At 39.9% G+C, this 23,038-nt stretch overlaps 4 long non-coding RNA genes across 13 annotated transcripts; 2 read left to right on the top strand and 2 right to left on the bottom strand.

Moving 5' to 3' along the window:
• The first annotated feature begins 4,729 nt into the window (after positions 1-4,729).
• LOC117414430 (uncharacterized) lies at positions 4,730-9,752 on the top strand. Of its 10 annotated transcripts, none has more exons than XR_004546230.3 (7): positions 4,730-5,432; positions 5,779-5,867; positions 5,998-6,141; positions 6,410-6,520; positions 7,540-7,624; positions 8,207-8,409; positions 9,083-9,752. It is a non-coding gene; the product is annotated as an uncharacterized LOC117414430 (long non-coding RNA). The 10 variants fall into 10 exon arrangements; XR_004546233.3 differs by having other exon boundaries at positions 5,779-5,885; XR_004546231.3 differs by having other exon boundaries at positions 4,730-4,867; positions 5,098-6,141.
• A 390-nt stretch (positions 9,753-10,142) lies between these two features.
• LOC131725094 (uncharacterized) lies at positions 10,143-10,977 on the bottom strand. Its single transcript, XR_009320434.1, has 3 exons — positions 10,918-10,977; positions 10,350-10,663; positions 10,143-10,264 (listed from the first exon to the last, which is right to left on the bottom strand). It is a non-coding gene; the product is annotated as an uncharacterized LOC131725094 (long non-coding RNA).
• A 3-nt stretch (positions 10,978-10,980) lies between these two features.
• LOC131725095 (uncharacterized) lies at positions 10,981-14,894 on the bottom strand. Its single transcript, XR_009320435.1, has 5 exons — positions 14,493-14,894; positions 12,585-12,704; positions 12,434-12,480; positions 11,689-11,839; positions 10,981-11,121 (listed from the first exon to the last, which is right to left on the bottom strand). It is a non-coding gene; the product is annotated as an uncharacterized LOC131725095 (long non-coding RNA).
• Positions 14,895-16,350: 1,456 nt separating this feature from the next.
• LOC117965903 (uncharacterized) lies at positions 16,351-21,291 on the top strand. Its single transcript, XR_009320437.1, has 4 exons — positions 16,351-17,395; positions 17,889-17,994; positions 20,148-20,524; positions 20,827-21,291. It is a non-coding gene; the product is annotated as an uncharacterized LOC117965903 (long non-coding RNA).
• Positions 21,292-23,038: the final 1,747 nt, after the last annotated feature.

Raw genomic sequence — 23,038 nt, 5'->3', positions numbered from 1 at the left:
TCGGCGAATGCGGTAGGTGGCTGAAACTTGCTACAGAGCACCTCTAGGACGTGTAGATAATTGGTTGAAAAGCACAGGTCGCTGGGCCTTTCGGTTCCGACGCCGCCCCTGTCCTTGAATGCCACTTCGAAGTGGTCTGCGGGCCCCTTGAAAACGTACCTTTTGAAGTGTTTTTCAGCCATGCAACCAGGCAGAAACACCATTTCAAGGGCTGTAGGATCAGACCAACAGTCTGTGACTGAGCCCAGTGTTTTTAGAGTGATTCCTGCAAAATTCAGGTTTTTTGCCATTCAAATCAGTCGACCGCTGCTTTAAGCCTATGGGGAGTTTGGAACACTTTTGGCAGGCTCTCAAAACATCGGCGAATGCGGTAGGTGGCTGAAACTTGCTACAGAGCACCTCTAGGACGTGTAGATAATTGGTTGAAAAGCACAGGTCGCTGGGCCTTTCGGTTCCGACGCCGCCCCTGTCCTTGAATGCCACTTCGAAGTGGTCTGCGGGCCCCTTGAAAACGTACCTTTTGAAGTGTTTTTCAGCCATGCAACCAGGCAGAAACACCATTTCAAGGGCTGTAGGATCAGACCAACAGTCTGTGACTGAGCCCAGTGTTTTTAGAGTGATTCCTGGAAAATTCAGGTTTTTTGCCATTCAAATCAGTCGACCGCTGCTTTAAGCCTATGGGGAGTTTGGAACACTTTTGGCAGGCTCTCAAAACATCGGCGAATGCGGTAGGTGGCTGAAACATGCTACAGAGCACCTCTAGGACGTGTAGATAATTGGTTGAAAAGCACAGGTCGCTGGGCCTTTCGGTTCCGACGCCGCCCCTGTCCTTGAATGCCACTTCGAAGTGGTCTGCGGGCCCCTTGAAAACGTACCTTTTGAAGTGTTTTTCAGCCATGCAACCAGGCAGAAACACCATTTCAAGGGCTGTAGGATCAGACCAACAGTCTGTGACTGAGCCCAGTGTCTTTAGAGTGATTCCTGCAAAATTCTTTTTTTTTGCCATTAAAATAAGTTGACCGCTGCTTTAAGCCTATGGCCAAATTTGGAGCAATTTCGGCAGGCTCTCAAAGAATCAGCGAATGTGGTAGGTGGCTGGAAATTGCTACAGAGCACCTCTAGGACATGCAGATAAGAGGGTGAAAAGCACAGGTTGCTGGGCCTTTCGGTTCGGACGCTGCCCCTGTCCTTGAATGCCACTTCTAAGTGGACTGCGGGCCACTTTAAAAACTATATCTTTGTGTTCGCTGGGTTACTATCGAATCTATTACTGACACCTCGTGGTCATGATTCGCAACTGCATGTCATTACGTTTGCTTAACATTCCATGTCTGCAAGCGTGTCACGTGAATCTCGTTTCGTGTTGTTTGTATACTCTTAGTAAATGAAGGGTACAACCAAAAATATGTTTTAAAACAAACAGCATGTATTTACATTCACAACATAGAACTGCATAAACATTCTGCGTGGGCAAATATGATCGCACAGTTGCGTTTTTCCAAATGGTAAAGGATTTACTCCCGGTGAGTCAGGGCAGTACGTGTGCTGCTTAGAGTGACTGTATCCTACTTCCAGCGCATCGACTCAGACAACACGGGTGTAAAAAAAGCCCCAATAAGTGACCCCTGTCACCTAATTACGAGATCATTTTTTAAAACCTAGTTACGTGATCATTTAATTTCTCGTGAATACGGGTTGCTTTGTCACGTGTATACGTGATATTTTTTAACACACATTTACGTCATAATTTTTGTTTACGAGTGTAAGTCGCCCTGGACAAGTGCGTCTGCTAATAAATAAATAAATAAATAAATAAATAAATAAATAATTACGTTTTACTTGTTGTCACGTATGTGCGTGATATTTTCCTTTCATGTAAATAGGTGTTTTATTATTATTTATTTATTTATGTAAGGGAGCAATGCGCTTCCTTAATAGCTGTAATTACAGAACCGCATCTGAATGAACTGCGTTGAACCAGGCAGCTGTGAAAGGGAGTCATTAAGGGTGCGTTCACGGAGATCATTTTGTGTAGAATCTGACCAGTTGATAGAAGTTCATTGGATCAATTGGTCACATTCTGCACAATATCTGCGCAGAATTATCTCCGTGAATGCACGCTGAGACTTTATTCACTTCAGTGCGCAAGCGCAGCTGTAAAACAAGAGAGCGACGCTGGGAAATGCAGTCTTTCGATTTCACTTCAATGCGCAAGCGCCGCTGTATAAAGAGAGAGCGATGCTGAGAAATGCAGACTTTCTATATTCACTTCAATGTGCATGTCCCGATGGAACATCAATTAAATGCACGTCCCCTTTTCCCCCGGGTGCACGAGTATTATGAGGCCGGGCTGGAGTTCCACGAGGTCGGGGTGAACACTTGCACAAGAGCTGCGGAGACCTCGTTAGAAGCAGCCCCGGAGGCCAGCGAAAACAGCCGAGAATTAAGCGCCCTCCCCTCCGAGGCTTTGGCTGATTTCCGCAACGTCACGTCGGACGGGGCTCTGGTCATGTTATTATTATTTTTTTTTCACATGACCAGAGTCCCGTTCGTTTGTTCGTGGCGGAAATCGACCGAAGCCTCAGAGGGGAGGGCGCTTAATTCTCGGCTATTTTCGCCGGAATATCTCGGTCGGTATCGGAGCTTTCTGCACGGGGGGGTCTGCGAGCTCGTCCCCCCGGGGAGCTGCACCGTGTAGAAGCACCGTTTCAAGGGCTGTAGTATCAGATGAACAGTCTGTAAGTGACCCCAGTGTTTCTCGAACGATTGCTGCACAAATCTGAGTTTTAGCCCTTCAAATACGTCGACCGCTGCTTTAAGCCTATGGGCAATTTGGAACAATTTAGGCAGTCTCTCAAAGAATCAGCGAATGTGGTAGGAGGCTGAAAATTGAATCCTCTCATGTAATTGGGTTAGTTGTGTGTTTGTGTTTATTGAAGAGGCCGCTGCTGTAGGAGAGCAGGATCGGGAGATTGGCGGGTAGGATAGTAGGGAGTACATTTACAAGAGGGACCCTAATTAACTGGGAAAAAATTCATCATTTTGTGTCATTGGCAATGTTACCTGAAAGCAGTGTCAATGTTATTTTATAACATTAGTTACGTAAGATCTCGTAACTTTACGAAAACATTCCAAAAAATGTTCTTTAAAAATTACTTAATGTTATGCTGACTTTCAAATAACATTCTCCTAACGTTCCGGAAACATCATTGTGTTAGCTGGGTTACTATCCAATCTATTACTGACACCTTGTGGTCATGATTCGCAACTGCACGTCATTAAAGTTGCTTAACATTCAATTTCTGCAAATGTGTCACATGATACTTATGGAGGGTGATCCGTGCCAAAATTAAGATGCACTTCCGCAATGGTATTCTGCTTGCTGATCATGATCATGATTATGCAACATGGTATTCTGCTTGCTGATTGTGATTATGCAACATGGTATTCTGCTTGCTGATTGTGATTATGCAACATGGTATTCTGCTTGCTGATTGTGATTATGCAACATGGTATTCTGCTTGCTGATTGTGATTATGCAACATGGTATTCTGCTTGCTGATTGTGATTATGCAACATGGTATTCTGCTTTCTGATTGTGATTATGCAACATGGTATTCTGCTTGCTGATCATGATCATGATTATGCAACATGGTATTCTGCTTGCTGATTGTGATTATGCAACATGGTATTCTGCTTGCTGATTGTGATTATGCAACATGGTATTCTGCTTGCTGATTGTGATTATGCAACATGGTATTCTGCTTGCGGATCATTAACATGAAGACCGTATTCGTTTACCAGGGTTGCCATGGAAACTGTGGACCCACAATCCTCCTGGTGCATCGCTCACGTTACAGGTGGCGGATAGACCTGAATTAAGGCAAGTTCGAGTTTATTCCGAGTTTTCTTTTTATATTTGTTTGTTATTGTATAAAAATTAATACTCGATCACATGTGCTCATAACATAGACGATGCATGATACAATTTAGCTATAGATAACCAACTTATAATGATTTGAGAGAGTATAGTGACCACATTTGTCACTGTTTTTTGTTTTTTTTTGTTTTGTAGTATATAGTGTATGTAACTGTAAAACGGTGGTGGGTGGGTGGGTAATGGTACCTGTATTTAAAAGTAAGTATTGGAAAATCGTGATGGGTTTTTGAATATTATTACAGTAGGTACAGTATTCTGGTCGGATTAAGAGACAGACGTGTATCAAGGCAAGTTATTTATTTTATTTAAATTTTTTTTGGCGGGGGAAGTGGGTAAAAATGAGTATTTCATGAATTAATTTCCCGTCGTCTACTGCAGCTACCTGTCTGAGATGTTGCATCAGTATTATACAGTTGTACCGCTTCACTTAAGATGTACCTATCATTTGTATTAATTACTTGCTAGATGTATAGGTATTTAGAGTTAAGTTTTCTTTTTAAATTTATTTTAAAGCTGATCAATACTTGGAGTAGCACAAGGGTGTAAGCAGGACGGTTCTCCTAGTTCTTGTGAGGTCAAACAAGTGCTGCAGTTGTGTGTGTAAAATACTTGCAGCATTCATTTTATATATATATATGTACATTTATCAGTGCGGCAGTGTAGAGTGGTGGTTAGGATTCCGGGGTTCGATTGTATGTAAATAGCTTTGGATTAAAGCATCTGCTAAATTAATTAATTTTATTTTAGTTTATGTGAATATATGATTTCAGTTCCGTTCCTTTTGTAGTGGTGAGAGTGCCAATGTTGGGGCTGCTCGACTTCTTCAAGAAGCTGCAAGGATTTTGAAGAGAGAGTCAGAAAGCACAGCCACTGCTGGCTCAGGATCACAGACTGGTACTGGGACGTGTTCACCCAGTTCTTTTAGAGGTTTGTTTAACAACATGCAAACCTCACTAGCTGAAGTACAACAGGGAACCCCTACAGTCGATTCAGGCAGGATTCCCTGCACTAGAAATGACCACATTCAAAGAAATCTTGTGCAGCTGTTTCAGCCATGTGATCGGGCAAGGGGGCAAAAGATGTTCCAGAAAACTGGAAAGTGTAAACGGAAAACTACACACAGTGAAACCTGGACACGTGATTTCTTTTGCTTACAGAGACCAATGTTCAAACTGTGCCCAATGGAGAAGACCGCATTGGTTTACAGAATTCAGCCCTTGGTAGGAAAAAAATAACATTTGCAGACAAAAATGGAGGATTTTCTGAACTATGTGAAACTCTGTTTTCACATTTTCCACAATTGAAAGGTGCAGGAGGCTTTCAGATGTTGAGGTCCGTTAATAAAACCAAACAATTGGCACCAATTCCAATGCCAGCCGGTGAGTACAGTGAGAAATTTCTGAGAACTGAGAGTGGCCTGAACCAGGCAATGGCCTACATTCGACCACTTCAGAAAAACCTGGAGAGCATTGCGAAGCGTGAGGCTGAAGAGGTAAGAACAGTTGTCAAAATCTGATCTCCTCTATATTCCTTCTTCTTCGCCTCCCTCTACAGACCTTTCTATCTGAATTTCCCTTGATTCTATCACCCTTTCCCCTTCCTCCTCTGCCCAAACCTTGGTGTCACCTTTGATTCCTCCCTTTCCAACTCTCAACATATTTCTTCACTGGCACGCTCTTACTGTCTCTTTTTGAGCAATATCTATTGCATTAAACCTGCTGGACTATGGCCCTCGACGATCAGGACTGGAGATCACTGGGTTAAGGTGTAAATGCACATGTAACACATACTATAAAAATGAAGCATGTTAAAAATAAATGTGTGTTTGTTTGTTGTAGTGTCAAGAGGTGGTCATGGAGAAGTGCAAAAGGTGTGGAAAAGATATCCCTCTGCAATGCCTTTCAGAACACATTGAAAACTGTGGAAGGTCATCTGTTTTTCTGGTGTATTTGTCATATAAATTGCTCATTTACTTTTACAACATAGTGGTTGACTTGTATCTGTGGTAAATATGTTTTGACATTCAAAGCATGTATGTCTTTGTTAACTGTTTTCAGACAGCCTGATGACACTGATTTGGAAGATGATGTCGTTATGGAGATATCTGAAGAGACTCAACTATCTATGTCATCACATGACAACACATCCCATGTTCTAAATTATTACAACAAGTGCCATGCTTCTTCTAGTGGACTGTACAGGTATGTAATGTTTTCAATGTGGAGTACTCGTAAGTAATTGTCATTTTTATATAATCAAAATATTTTTTATTTTTTTAACATTAATATTGAGTACGATGTTTGTTTCCATGCCAGTAATTTCTGTTGTGCACAATGTCTCACATTGATGTAATTTAAAAGACTTTTACTATCAAAGGACTATTACTGCAGAAGGAAAGTAAGAATGGAGCTTCAAATGCTATCAGTGTTATAGTGGGCTGAATTTCTTATTTATTCTTTTGTTTCTTAGAGACTATGTGGACCTTGTCAGTGAAGACAATGTATTTAGTGATTCTGAAGAAGAGCAGCTGAATAGAGTTCTAGAGGAATCGCTAAAGGAAAGCTCGCATGCAGCTTTTAAGTAAGTGTTACAAGCCTTATTGATTGTTTTTTCCCCCAATTAAAATAAGTCTTGAGGAACAGATGTATTCATACAACTAAATTAATATTTGCTTGGTGACTGTATATTTTAAATGTATGTTTAGAATTAATTCATTTAAATAACTTTTTGTCATAGAATTCTTTGTCATGACATTTATGAACACCACCATTTTCTGTGAATGTAACATTGTAACACAATGTCCACCACCCATAGGAAAGTAAACACTTTGTGTTGTGCCAGATTATGGGATGGCAGAGGTCAGAGTTCTTTGTGTTCTTTGTGTCAGAGGTCGTTGTGTTGTGCCAGATTATGGGATGTCTTTTTATCGTTGTTTTTAAACAACAAAAAGACACATTGCACTTTCATATTCATGATTCAGTCAGTTGTTGCCATTCATTTCCACACAGCTTAGCTTCCGAGATGTACTTAGCTGATGAAAACCGTTTTGATAGGCTTTTATGTTTAATCTGTATGTATCTGGGAATATAATACACTGGAAATGAAATGCACTAATTGAGTTTTGATTGATAGTTAAGTTCAATGTATATTTTTGTTGTTTGTGTCTGTATGGAATTTGTATCTATGCCCCAAAATATTTGTGTTTTAAGCTGTTGGCTGGTCAAGGAGCACCCCTGTGCCCTTTTTTAAATAAAAAAACTGTAATGTTTTAAAGTGGATTATTTGAAGCATTGCTTAAACTTGAAAAAAAGGTTTTAATGAAATCATGTGTACTCTCATTCTTGTCTAGCTTCTCATTATTTGTCCTCTTCCTTTGCATTCCTTGTTTAGTGGATGTTTGTATGTATTTAAAACAAGTATATTGATATTTTTTATGCAAATAAATAGTCCTAAATCCAGAAACATAAATTAACAGGTTATATTTAGAAAATAAATAAATATTGGATGTCAGGACTGAAGAGGATTTATTGTGGATGCTGACTCTTGGATTTATATTTTGCTTCAATGTGCATGCATGTTCTCTTTATTTCAATTTTAAGATTTCAAAGTCAGACAATTAAAAAGGAACTGGATGATGCGGTTCGACTGGTATGTTCTTCAGCGAACAAGAACACAGTTTGAAAGGTTTGCTTTTTACAAAAAATCTAATATTACAAAGAACAGTACCCACCTAATGTTGATGCTCCATAGTTACAAAAAAGTTATAAAGTCGACTCATTCCATTCCTAAACTCAGCCAGCCAAAGCAGTCTCAGCCTTTTAAATTCACAGCCTAATTGTTATATTAATTATATATTAAATATATATTAAATGTGTTCTGAGAAGTTTAATAAAAGTGTTCTATGTTATTATGTAGCATGCAGATGTGTACTGAATTGAAAACCAAACTGAATCTACTTTGTCCCTATATTGTGCTGAAGAAATATCACTTATTATATGTTGTGACTAGCACCAAGCTGTATATTTATACTAATACATAGAGAATCACATTCCCCCTACCCACATCTGGGCTACTTAATTAAATAATTAATGTATTGAAGAAAGCCAGTGGCTTGTTTTATATATTTTAAAAAAATCTACATTATTATTGAAGAGAATATTTTATATGCTCTGAAAACAAGCATTGCATTGGGGTATGTACATCTTTTTTTCAAGTGTCTACTGTATTACTAATTCAGAACATTCATTATTCAAATATTTTGCACAGGTTGCAAGAAGGACTCCGTTCTCTCGGTGTAATGGATTCTATGAAGGCCCACCCTGAAACCTTTAAACCTATTTTCTGTCAATCGACAGAGAAGCTGACTGCTGATGTGCTTGAAGAGCAGCGATCTGACTGTGGGAGTAACAAGTTTGAGAGAGAAAATGAAGCAGTATGTCATTGGAGGGATTATCTCTTGGATGTAGAGAGTACGTTTTATTTTAAATGCAATTTCAATAAGATGTTGTGTATCCACATTGAACTAGCATCCCAATATAGTAGTATACATTTAAGAAGTTTATATACAATTTAAAACAGTCATGTGAGAGGGTTCTTGATGGAAAATGTAGCTCTCAGCAGGTACATGTCAAGAAACAATTGTATAATGAATAAAATGCTTGCGTATTATTATTATTATTATTATTATTATTATTGATTGCCTGACATTTAGATAAATTAATTATTTGTTATCAGACCAAGGTTTAAACAGGTTACATATTCAGTACTTTGTTTAAAATACAAAACTAATATGAATGAAGTTATATACCGTTAGTTACAGTACTTCTATGTAAACGTTTATACATAGTTAATTGGACTTGCTCATAAAACATATATTATAATAACTTTATATAAGGATTAAAAAAATACAAATCATCACTTAAATCTGTAGAGTGTGCATACATATTTCAAAATAATCAGTGATACAATTTAAAAGTCTTTAACTTAATCATATTTTAATTATATTAATAACATTATTCTGCCATTGGCATACAGTGCTTTCTGCCCTTCAAAATGGAGACCCAACAGCAGTGACGTCCCGTGAAAAACCTCAATGGCAGTTACAAAGATGATTGATGTATTTTTCTGTTTGTTTTTTTTTAGTGGGGATTTGTGGAGTTACCCTGGAGGACATCCTTGTCTTTGCCACAGGAAGTGACAGTGTACCAGCATTGGGCTTCAACCCTGCTCCAACTGTTGAATTTTTGCATGATGGTTCACGGTTTCCACTTGCAAACACATGTTCCAGCATATTAAGGGTACCATGCAGGCATTCATACGAGTCCTTCAGGGATGATATGGACTTTGGAATTAAAAATTCCCCAGGCTTTGGAAGGGCATAACCAAATTCCTTTGCTTACCATACCTGTAGTCAAAGGGCACAAGTATGTTCGATCCTAAGAACAATGTTATGCATGCCAAAGTGCTGCTAGAATTTTTATGTTTGTCATTTTTGTTATCTATAATTCTTTGTACACTTAAATTTAGCAAGTGAGTCACTTTTGGTTGAGAATTCTTACCTGTAGTTATTATTATTGCAGATATTTAGCAGACACCTTTATTAAGCACTACAATTCAATTTACTAAAATATTAAAATGTAATAGTTCAATCTGTCAATATTAACATCAGTGCCTTTAAATAAAAGTATAGGCTGGATCTTTTCCCTCCTAAGGATTTTTGGTAATAGAGAATTCTTAACAGTTGTTAAGTTGTTCCAAGAAAGAACATTTTACTTTTCCTCCTTATTAATAAACACTATTTGCATTTCTGTGATGTAAAGTCTGTTTGCAGCTTATTTTTAAACTGAGAATTAAAACACAAATCCATCAGCTATATTCACATTATATTTAACACTACTTAAATCAAAATGGCAAAATACTGTGATACTCCAAGTTGACTAGAAATTGGCCTTTACAAACTGGGTTTAAAATAAAAAGGGTAAAAATAATTATTTTTATTATAAAAACTATTCACATTAACACTTGCAGAGGTGATGAGAAGAGAACCCTTGCTAAAACCTGAGTGCACTGTACAATACATGTTTGAAAGCCTTTTCAGGATGAAAAGGAGCGGTTGTGGTATGTAAAGGTCTTAAAACCTACATTTAGGCATTTCTGTTGTTTGCTACACTTAATGCTTCTAAATAAAGATCAAGTCCAAAACAGCTGCTCGTCCTCAAAGGGTCAATGTTGACTGGAAGGAGAGGAACCAGTGTGTCCTGCAATGAAACTGGGGGCTCTGATTCACGGCAGGCTCCAGGTCCTTCCATAGTTATCAAAATCCATCTAGTAAAATGGAGACAATCAATTTAACATGTTAATTAGATATATAAGGTAACCTTTATTTGTATCGCTGAAGAAAAGGAAGTACCATATCAGAGTTCCAAGTCTCACAGGAAGTGGGATTTCCGCTGCTGTAGTTTGACAGTAGCCCTTGAATCCATAGCTGCTGTGGGGATTTCATGTGCTCCGAGGATAGAGGACGTCGGTCCCACATATCAAGGTGCATGTTCAGTCTTGGAATCATCACGTAGTGAAGTTCATCATCTGGGTCAAGTGCCTGTATTGCCTGCAAGTACTGCAAGGCAGCATAATAATTGCTGGTAACTGTGTAGCAGACATCACGCCACAGCCTCTCAATGCGCTGGTTGTGCACACTTCGACCTGTGATATGGCTTCCTCTGTCTACAAAAAATTAGAAATAGACAAACAGTTTAAAATGCTAGTGTTTTAACGATGGCAAAACCAACTTACTTTAAACAAAATATTTACACAGGATTCTAAATTCTGCCTTAGTATGAAATTATTTTGTCATTTATTTTAATTATAAAATACTTAATATTTACTTATTAAATACAAGACACTAAACAGTATGTAAATTCAATAAATTTAACTGAATAAATGCACTATTTTTCCATTACAGTTCTGTAATAATTTACCCAACACACGACGAGGATGCTCCAGCATAAATCGAGCCACTTCAATGTTTTCAAGGCCTTCGGACTTGTGATGGTAAGCCAAACTGATATACAGCTCCAACAAAACTTTCAAAAACTGTACAAGCTCTGTTGATGTTGCTGGCTTTCAGGTACACCATTTTTCTACTGTAGCCATCAATGCCGCCATGAATGACTATCCTCCATCTGTAGGCAAAATAAGATACAATGTTAACCAGAACAAAATATTTGCTTCTTTGTACTGTAGTTCCTACTTTGCCTGTGTTTCTAAAATGTGCTATTATACACTTATCGTGCTTTTAATAACTGTAAATGCTTCCAAAGCGTTTACAGTTCTTATGAAATCTGTACAATTGGATGAAGGGGAGTGGAAGAATATGCGGAAGCAGTTATTGGTGAACTGGAATTTAGCCAGGACACCAGGGTTGACAACCCTACTCCTTTTGAAATGTGCCCCATGGGATCTTTAATGGCCACAGAGAGTTAGGGCCTCAGTTTAAAGCCTCATCCAAAAGACTAATTGGAAGATATTATTATCATTTAACACAAAATATCACAATACATTTTACTAATAGTAACACAGTATCTTGTTCTGCAGTGAATGCAATGTTGAACTTCATTGAAATACAAGGTGATGCAGTGATGTACTACATACTATTAGTAATATACATTGCCTTATGCTTGTAAATACATTTTTAATGTATTGATACTTTGTGTTCAAATTTAAAGTATGTTTTGTATTTGTGTACTTACTGAATTAACTCATGATTCCCATCTATGTGCCAGAGTGACAAAGGAGAAGGAACACTGTAGGCTCTTCGTTGGGTAACGCTCAAGTCTTCACAAAAGTGTCCCAATTGGATCAACAATCCTCATAGTTTCTCTCATTCTGCATTGCTGTACCCTATTAAAAATACATCAATAAATATACAGTATAGTGTTGGTGGAGGCCTCATACCGCAGAGGGTCACACCGTGCTATTCTACTGAAATATTTCCATACTTGGAAAGTATGTTTTTGACAGTACAGGCCCAATGTTGCATTGAACACATTAAGTGTAATTTATTATTATTATTATTATTATTATTATTATTATTATTATTATTACAGACATTTAGCAGACAACTTTTTCCAAGGTTTATCAAGCAGCAAAATACAATCTACTATAAAAAATTACAATGTAACAACTTCACTGTAATAAATTAGCCACAGACAACAGTAGACATTAAAAAATAGAGAGTAAATACATACATAAAATAAAGCATAAAAAATATGAAAGCAGATTACAAAAGTGTGTGGGGGGAAAAATCCTTTATGTCTATGTACACATACCTAATCTGATTAGTTAAAAAAAAGTCAGTGTGTGTGCGTCAGTGTGTGTGTGTGTGTGTGTGTGTGTGTAAGCGCATGGAGAGGTCACATGAGGTTTATTTGAAATGCATCCAAAACTGATACTGAACTTGAAACCCAGAGTGTTTATAAGAATTCAAAAGCTCACTTCAGAGGAATGATGGCCCGGCTTCACTGTCAGTTCCACGAAGTTGCCTAGAAAAGAAAAGGGTTGGGTTAAAATGACAGTTTGGAGAAAGCACATGCACAAGTAAAAAGGTACGTTCACTTAGATTTGAATGAACATGAGCGTGATTCACCTGTCGCTCCTTTCCTCCTGTGTGAGGCGCGAATCTCAGCGTCTCTGTGATGAGGTCTTCCACGCCGCTGGCCTTCACACGTCTGTCCGGCCCATAAACTGCTTCTACAAAACAAAAGAGCTGGAGACAGAGATTAATAACCCTGAAAATAAGAGTCTAAACGGCCGAAAACATCATCCCAAAAGCTTTGTTCAAGATCATTCAAATTAAACTCTACAATGCTCATTTGCAGCAGCTTTTTCATTTATGTTAACAATTGAATGAAAAAGACTTCCCTCGATATGAAGTTACATATTTTCATGAACTAAATTAGACAATCTACCTGGATGAGCCTTAAATTACAATATTGGAATACAAGAAATATGAAAATGGCAAATCTAAATATATATGAATATACAGAGAAAACAGAATTAGTGGAAATGATTCTGCAGAGGCCAAGACCCTGAAAAGGCTTTTTTTCCTTTCCTGCCTTTAAGCTGTATTGAGCCCAGAGGGAATGTGACCTCAACGCCCCAGACCTGCCAACCTTGACATTTCATTTTGAGTAGCACTCTTTCACAAGGACATCTCGGCTTCCCCTCAGAATTGCTTTAGGGTATCAAACAGCTAAATGCTACACTCTGGAGAGTTCTGAGGATGAAATTATCAGTAAAAAAATAATGAGATTAGATATGATTGTTTCAGTTTAAATTTAATTTTGTTTACCTTAGTATAGATGAAACCTTTTTAATTTATACCAACTGAATTATTTTAAGTACAGAAAATAGCCATTTTTGTAGTATGTTGGTATTTTATTTACTGTCAAAACAAAACAAATTGAAATGTATAAGCTTCTAAAAACAGAAACAAAGCACTTTCAAAAAATGGAAAAACCCCTTGTAAATAGTCAGTGAGTCAGCACCAAATGTAATAGCAATCCACAAAGTGAGTTGTTTGGAACAGAAAGGAATCCAACAGGTCAAACTGCACTTTCAGATCTTGAATGTTTAGCTTCATAGGTGGCTGACTTGGCTTTCCTGAGCAAGGTGTCACGAAAGGTTTGTGTGTGACACACTTGCTGCTTCGCTGACATCAGGACTTTGTGCGTTACCAGTGATCTTAGCATGTCTGTGCTCAGGCTGGCTCTGTGTTGGGTTTTGTTTTTGGTCACCAAGCTGAACACTCTTTCACAGTCAGCATTACTATGGAAGATGACCAAAATGCCGAGCGCGGTTATGCCCGATTCTTTTGTTCTGGACAGAAATATAAAGTTTCCTTCTGATCCAGACAAAAAAAAACGAAAAAGACTGAAACCGTTCGTTTGCAGTGAGCGCTTCATAAAAATTTAATATGAGTAAGCATATATTAGTAGTTCTGATATTACGTTATTATTAGTAGTCGTACTTGTATAGTCGTTTTTTTTTCATAAATATTATAAAAAATAAAAATTTATAAAAATATTATAAATATTCAGCTATACATTTAAACAGGATTACACTTATGCGGGTCGATTATTCCCAGTCCTTACATATACACACACATATATATATATATATATATATATATATATATATATATATATATATATATATATATATATATACCGTTAACAAAATCCATAATGCTACATTGATGATCTTACTGAACTTCAATATAAAATCACAAACCAGCCCGTTTATGACCTGTTTAAAGCACAATGAAACGGCATTTATCTACAATGTAATTGTACGCTACTTGCAAAGTAAACAGAAGCCTTACGTCCCTTAACCACATTAACAATGTTAATGCTGCGCTCATTTTTATGAAATCGAATTTTACTGACATCCCTGTATGGTAACATGCGTTTGTGAAAAACGGGACAATGAGCCAAAAACAGAATATTAAACTTCAATATTGTACTATATTATTATAATAAATGTTTGTACTTACTCCCTCGCCATTCTCGTACAATCCTCATTCAGCTGTAGTTTCTTTTCATGCGATACAGTTATCCAAACCGAGCTCGTTTTTCTTTAAAACGCAAGTGGGGTTTTACCCCCCCAGACAAAAATGAATGCTTAAATAATGCATTAATTAAAAAACAAAATGTACCATAGCCAGTTTGAAACAAATAATTTCCTCACAAGTCCCAGTACTTCACACTCCCTCCAGTGTTTCCGAAACTAGCAGCTGAAACACAAGCGAGTCAGCTCAACAAAGCCTGATAGGCTACAGTAGCATGGCAGGGATTATACAAAGAAACTTAGTGCTGGGAAATTCTGTCTGTCAACCCACGATAACTTTTTTTTTTTTTTTTTTTTTTTTTTAAACGGAGGTTGGCTCGTCAACTAAACTCAAAAGCTGAGTGGTTAATTTATCTTGCTTGCCTTGCCATAATGCCGGCCCTGACGTTAGACGTTAGCCAATCGGAGCTCCTCTCTTGTCACCAAGTCAGCCAATCGGAGCTCCCCTCTTGCCACCAAGCCAGCCAATCGGAGATCCCCTCTTGTCACCGAGTCAGCCAATCGGAGCTCCCCTCTTGTCACCCAGCCAGCCAATCGGAGCTCCCCTCTTGTCACCGAATCAGCCAATCGGAGCGCCCCACTTGTCAGCCCGCCAGCCAATCGGAGCTCCTTTCTTGTCACCGAGTAAGCCAATCGGAGCTCACCTCTTCTCACCCAGCCAGCCAATCGGAGCTCCCCTCTTGTCACCAAGTCAGCCAATCGGAGATCCCCTCTTTTCACCGAGTCAGCCAATCGGAGCTCCCCTCTTGTCACCCAGCCAGCCAATCGGAGCTCCCCTCCTGTTACCCAGCCAGCCAATCGGAGCTCCCCTCTTGTCACCCAGCCAGCCAATCGGAGCTCCCCTCTTGTCACCGAGTCAGCCAATCGGAGCTCCCCTCTTCTCACCAAGGCAGCCAATCGGAGCTCCCCTCTTCTCTCCAACCCCTCTACTGATTAAATGTCAATGTTGTAGACAGCGCGCGTGAGAATCAGATTATTAGGCTATTAAAGATTTATAATTATTATTTATTAGGAGGGATTAATAATCATCCTCCGGTGAGTTTTAGCGGGCAGCAGCCATTCCAATAAATGAAAAAGGAATACATTGTGGATGGACAGATGTGATCACACAGTTCCGTTTTTCAAAGCTGGTAAAGGATTTACTCACAGAACTAGTTTTTAAAAAATGATCGCTTAATTGCGTGACAGGGGTCAGTTATGGGGGCTTTTTTTACACCCGTGTTGTTTGAGTCGATGCGCTGTAAGTAGGATACAGTCACTCTAATAAACACATGTACTGCCCTGACTCACGAGTAAATCCTTTACCAGCTTTGTAAAAACGGAACTGTGCGATCACATTTCTCCATGCAGAATGTTTATGCTGTTCTATGTTGTGAAAATAAATAAATGGTGTTTGTTTTAAAACATATTTTTGGTTGTACCATTAATTTACTAAGAGTATACAAACAACACGAAACGAGTATCATGTGACACACTTGCAGAAATTGAATGTTAAGCAACTTTAATGACGTGCAGTTGCGAATCATGACCACAAGGTGTCAGTAATAGATTGGATAGTAACCCAGCTAACACAATGATGTGCCCAGAACGTTAGAAGAATGTTATTCGAAAGTCAGGATAACATGAAGTAATTTTTAAAGAACATTTCTTTGGAAGGTTTTCGTAAAGTTACGAGAACGTTCGTAACTAATGTTATGAAATAACATTGACGCTGCTTTCAGGTAACATTGCCAACGACACAAAAAGATGAATTTATTCCCAGTTAATTAGGGTCCCTCTTGTAAATGTACTCCCTAGTATCCTACCCGCCAATCTCCCGATCCTGCTCTCCTACAGCAGCTGTCTCTTCAATAAACACAAATCTTTCTTCAGGTGTTGTTATTTTGATATAGTTTTGAGGCTGAATATTTCAGTCCAGGTTTGAAGCACTCAGTCTTCATTACTGATATTTAAATCCAGAAGAAACACAATTACAATTTAAAAAAAAATAAATACAAATCTGTGTTGAAGTATTTGTATTGGGGTTGTTCATTTTAAATGCCACGTGTTTACAATTACCAGTTCTAGATTAAACAGCAGAAATAATTTTACTGGCTTGCCAGACACAAGAGCCTTTTCATTTCACAGGCTAGCAGCCCACGTCAGTATTTTAATAGTATTATATTTTCATGCTTCTAGTGAAGAATTGTTTTACTATCAGTCATATTTTAAAACGGCCAGTTTCGAAATAACCAAAGAAAACAACGATTCTAAACCGGAACGTGCGTGAAGGAATCAACTGTAGTTCTCTTTTATAGCGGTTTAAAATGTATCTAAAAGTATATACGGGTGTTTGTAATAATTTAATCACAGACGTAGAAATATAACCAAGATTCACGACGACCATTGTATTGATAGAGCAGTTGTTTAAATAAAAGAGCAGCGTCAGTTTTGGAAATGTCACATTTTATATTTGTGTCAGTTTTTAGTTAAGTAAATTGGAAAACTACAAGCGGCGTGTATTTCAGTATGCTAACGTGACGTTTTTCAGCAGGTTTCATTTGATTTTATGAAGCAGAATTAGTTAACACTCAATTCAACCCCTCGACAGCAGTTCTACTAAATGTCCACACGAGGGCAGCATTGGCTAGGAAATGAAAGCTAAAGCCTCGTCTGTCTCCCTGAAGTTCGCTACCAATTGTAAAGAGCAGAGGACAGCTCAGCCGGAGGCGTGTGTCTGTGTGAAACGACTTTATTTCATGTGATAAGTTTGTGGAAGAAGGACGCCATGTGAGGAGGCGTTTGCTATTGTTTTACACAGACTACGAGGGACAGCGCTCGTTAAACCAGGTGAGTGCATCTCGTTTACTTTGTTTATTATTCAGTGCAGCGGTTGTTTTTGAATCCCGCATTTTTAATAACAAATGGCCGTCCGGACCCGCTTGTGACTGTTTGCTGAGTGGCTTTTAACAGTGTTTGTCTTTGTGAGCTCTGATCAGCAGGGTGCGGTTTGACGGGGGTGTGATTCCCCGGCTATATTGACTGGGGGTCATCTTTATTGTTTATAATCGTACGTTGTTCTTGCCTTTTAGCTCATGAGCATAATAATCTCAATCCCGTTTGAAATGACACTAAGTGCATTTGCATGGTGTCAGATGAGGGATGTTGCTTCACTCGAGGCTTGCGTACTGATGAAGATGTAGATTCAGTGTTTAATGCTCATCCCCTCACTGTGTGTCTGTGTGTTCTTGTCTCTCTCCTGTCCTGTGAGGATGAAGATGTAGTTTCAGTGTTTAATGCTCATCCCCTCAGTGTGTGTCTGTATGTTCTTGTCTCTTGACAGGTCTGTGAGGATGAGAAGGTCTCCACAGTCTGGAGTCTGGTCTCTGACAGGCTCAACATACCTGTCAATCAACAGGGACTCCTCTACAAAGGCAAGGCGCTGGCAGGTAGGCTGAACAGCACAGCACAGCACAGCACAGCTCAGCACTCAGTTAAAAAGCATGCATGTTATTCTACATATATCTATTAACAGTAACACCTGCAAACAAAGTGTTTTCAACCTTTTATCATCTTTGAGTTGCATGAAGTGTTTTAACCCTATGCTGCCTACGGGGAATAACCATATCCGGTCATAAACATGAACACTTTCTGTTTAAACACTTGTAGTTTTGGAACCTTAAATCAGAAATGAAAACCCAATACACCTACAGAAAGGCATTAAGTAGATCTTTCCATTGATGTAATTTATTTTGTTGTGGGGTGATTTTATTTTTATTTTCATATGAGCTACACCTCCCAAAAAATTATCGAAATATGAAAAATAATAAATAATATTTTTAAAAATGGTCAATTTCAACCTCTTTCCAAGTGTTATATAAAAAAAAAAAAAACTTAGAGTATATTGTAGCTGCACAATTTTCCAAGGAATTCAAATCTGAAATCAGAATTGAAATATCTTGAACAGTTGCAGAGCTAGATAAGGTTTTGCAATGCCTAGTATTTTACAAAAATCAACCTCCGAAATGGCAAAGGCAGACCAGGGTTAAAACTTGGCAAAAAGTGAGACTGGAAACACTGTTGCCCTGTTTGAGATACAATTATATTTCAGTACAAAAATAAAGAAACAACACACAAGTTATCAAGTAAAATGTTTAATTTTTTTATTTGAAAAAAAAAGTATATTACAAATAAAACTCTGAAATTAAGAATTTTATTTGGGAGGGAGGGAGACAAAAAAATAAAACCTTCCATATTGTGCTGTATATATTTATTATCAAAACTACCCTGCAGTTGAAGTGCTGGACTGGGGCTCCTCCAGATCACTCTCCTCCTCCTCCTCATCCTCCTCCTCCTGCAGCAGCTCTTCATCAGGGAGGTCCTCCTCCATGGCGTACATGCCCTCGATCTCTTCCTCAGTCAGGGCCCTCCTCCTCTTCAGTGACTGAACCACATGCTAGAGCTGATTGTCTCCATCCATTTTCTGGCTTACACACACCCACATAAAACATTAAAATAAATACCAATTAATAATAATAATAATAATAATAATAATAATAATAATAATACTAATATTAATATTCTGCTCCATCCTTTTTCACACACATAAAAAAGTAAACAAGTAATAAAATACATGGCTAAATAATAATAGTGACAACAGCTAAATAATGTTTTCTGTTCTTTACACACAGTAAACGAGTAATAAAATACATGGCTAAATAATAACTCCAGCTAAATGTCTTTGTTTTTTACATAGGCTACATACACAACGTAAAAATAAAAACTAAACAAGGTGTTTTCCTCATTCTTTTACACATCGAATAAAAAAAGTTAAAAAATAATAGATGCATAATTAAATAATAATAACGACTACAGAGAAATAATGAATCGACTAGAAAAAGTAAAACACAGACGTACACAAACGCCTAACTTTGCATCACATGCGATAGACCTGTTAGTTTTGCCTTCTCTCCTGAGGAAAAACAAGTCTAAAATAAAAACGTATGTGAAACTAACTATAAGAAAGATGTTTAAAAAAACAAACAAACAAAACGAAACGTGGTGTTGGTACAGTAGCTCCTCTCGTCTACAGCAGTCATGAAGTTAGCCCTGCCCAGCAAGCAAGCGAGCACACGAGAGACACAGAGAAAACAAAACAAAAATAAACACTGCAGATGTACTCAGCACAAAAAAACAATATCAAGTTGAAAAAAAAAACAACAACAATATGGTTAATTAGCCCAAGTACCTCCCGTTTAGATGATATGTAGATTAGCACTCTTGGGATTGTAAAACTGGAGATACAGAGCTTCGACTCTGCTGTGCACTCAGTCACAATGGCGCCAACAGAGACTCGCCCTTGTAATCAAAATATTATATGTCCCGCCCACCCTAGCCCTAAACCAATGGTATCATGACAAGTCCCGTAGTCATGGCTATGACTCATACTTTAAAAAAACAAAATTGCTGATTGGACGGCAGAGATATGACGTGTTTTGTCATCGTAACAAAAGTTATGAAATTACACTGAGTCAGCAGCTAAGAGTTAATCTACCTGGTCTTGAATCTCTCCTGTTTCTCCCCCTCCCTCTCTCTCTCTCAGATGAGCACAGACTGTCACATGACTCCATCGCTCCCGATTCCAAGCTGAACTCGTTGTGACGCCCCCAACAGAGAAAGTGTCACCCGAGCAAGAACAGCACTCCGTGTCACCCCTCCTCTCAGACCTCACCCCTCACCCTCGCCTCACCCCTCCTGTCACACCTCACCCCTCGCCACACCCCTCCTCTCACACCTCACCCCTCCTCTCACCCCTCTCCTCAACCCTCCTGTCACCCCTCGCCCCTCCTCTCACCCCTCGCCTAACCCCTCCTCTCATGCCTCGCCTCACCCCGGGTCAGTGTGGCACAGCCTGCCTGCTATTCTGAACAAACACTTCAGCCCTGCCGACGCAGTGAGAGTCTGGAGCAGCAACACAAGGTAACCTGAACACAATAAACACACACACTGCTATATACACACACACACACAAACAGACACACACACACACAGTGAGAGTCTGGAGCAGCTACACAAGGTAACCTGAACACAATAAACACTGCTACACACACACAATCCTAGCTGCAGCACATGCACAGTGTTATACAGACACACACAGACACAGTTGTACAGTGACACAGAGACGCACACACAATCACAGCTGCAGCACACACACTCTGAAATGCAGGTGTAGTGCAGCGTGTAGTTGTGACTCTGTGTCTCTCCCTCTGCCTCTCTCTCAGGATTACGAGCGGAGGCTGCGCTTATTGAGCCTGGATGATATGGAGCGGCTGGCGACCCGCATGCTTCACCCTGAGGCAATGGGGAGTGCATGGAGCTGTCCTTCCTGGACTGAGCAATACTGCTGCTGCCCTCTCCACCTCTCCCCTCTCTCCTCCCCCTCTCCTTACTTTGTTTAAAAGAATAGAAGCACACCCAGTGAGCAAGGTATTGAGCAGCCCCACATCCCGCTTCACAATACCGCTACATATTGACTGACTGTTCGCATTGTGTGTGTTTGGTAAGACAAACCACATTTTCTCCTTTCTGCTATTTTAAAAGGAGCCCAGTTTGGTGCAGGAGGCTTGTGGGTAACAGAGTGTGTTTTTGCTGGGGACTGCAGCCCTTCCATTACCATTGCTCGTAGAGGGGAGATTGTTTTACTTTCAAGCCTTTTTCTTTAATAAATCCGGACGTTTGGAAATACATACTGTGTGGACGTTTCCCTTCTTCATGGCTCCATGCAGCATCCTGTCACACAACAAGCCCTGAAAGGGGATCCATACATATTTATTCTCAATCACCAGGCAGTAATCGCAGCTACAATACAGACACACAACGTGGCACTTTTATTGGCTGAAACTTTAAACTACGACTAGAAGCCTCTGAAGCCTTTTCATGGCCCTCCACCTGTCCTTGATCAGAACGCTGTCCTTCCTCTAAGGGGTCGCTTTCCATGCTAATCTAACGTTTCCTCTGCAGAAAGGACAGGACAGTGTTCACAGAGCTCCCTTCACTCCAGCAAAGCCAAGACATCCAGGCTCTTGTGCTGCTTTACTCCCCAGCGCCCGAGTGCTTGCTGGCAGTGCTGAGGCACGCTCACCCTGAACAGCAGCGCTAGCTTTGCCTATTGAGGAAGGCTTGGCGCTCCCGTTGGTTCATCAGTAATAATGATTTAGTGGAGACAGTACAGTGCTCGGGGGGGGGATGAAAGTTTACATCAGAATAGAAACTTTGCACAAAGTCAACCTGCTGGAAGTGGAATCATTTCTGCTGCGCAGCTTCAGATTCCACAGCTTGACGAGGAACACAATATAAAAAACACATGTTCCTCTGGAAGCCACACAGTTATTATATATATGATTAGTGTTAACACTCATAGCATTGACCTGGTATCCCTGGTATTTACCTCCGAGCCCTGCTGTGTAACAGGGGTGTTTCATAATCCCTCCTCTCTTCAGTGGCATGAAAGACTGCAACTGTGCAGCCAGCGCCAGGATTCTCAACTCCTGCAGTGTGCGATCTTTGACAAGGTAAGTGAACCTCATATACAAGGTTAGACAGCAAGGCAGTCACAAGCAGACAGGTGGTGCAGTGGGCTAGTTCACTAGCATGCTGTGCTGCTCACCTTGGGGGACTGAGTTCAAATCCTGGTGCGTTCTTCCATTGTTTTCAAAGACTTGGTTAATTTCTTATATAAGGCAATGAAAAAGCAGACTCCTCCGTGGAAGTGAGATGGACTGGGTTCAAATCCAGGCGAGTTCTTTGCTTGTTTCAAAGAATGTGTTAATTGAGCTTATATATAGTGTGAACCAAAGCATTCCTGTGGGAGCTGGTGGCGCAGTGGCTATGCTGATGGCCTTCTCTCCCTGAAGACGGTGGTTTGAATCCTGGTCCCGGAGGCGAGTTCCTGAGGTAAGTAATGCTGTTGTTTGTGAGTCATGGTGGTGGTTGTAAATCTGGGTGTTGACTGTAAGTAATGATGCAGGTTGTAACTAACGATGTTGGTTGTGTCTCCACAGACGGAGGAGGGCCGTGTGCCCTGAAGAGGAGCCGGAAGAGGATGAAGAGGGGGCTTCGGCCCCCGGCCGTGGGGGGAGTGGAAGACGGGGGTGTTGGTACCATGGGGGGAGGAAAAGCAGGAGGTGTAAACATGGGGGAGCAGGCAGGGATGTTACCTTGCCTTTTATGCCCTGCAATGGGCCCGATCAGCTGAGCTCTAGAGATGATTATAGGACATAAAGAGACGCTCCCTGTCAGATGGCAGGGCAAAAGGAATATCCCTGCCTGCTCCCCCATGTTTACACCACCTCCTTCTTTTCCTCCTCTCTGGTACCAACACCCCCATCTTCCACTTCCCCCACAGCCGGGGGCCCCAGCCCCCTCTTCATCCTCTTCCGGCTCCTCTTCAGGGCACACTGCCCTCCTCCGTCTGTGGAGACACAACCAACATCG

This window comes from Acipenser ruthenus, unplaced genomic scaffold (assembly GCF_902713425.1).
Source record: "Acipenser ruthenus unplaced genomic scaffold, fAciRut3.2 maternal haplotype, whole genome shotgun sequence".
In the NCBI taxonomy this organism is placed as follows: Eukaryota; Metazoa; Chordata; class Actinopteri; order Acipenseriformes; family Acipenseridae; genus Acipenser; species Acipenser ruthenus.
This window is presented reverse-complemented; position numbering and strand designations above follow the sequence as displayed.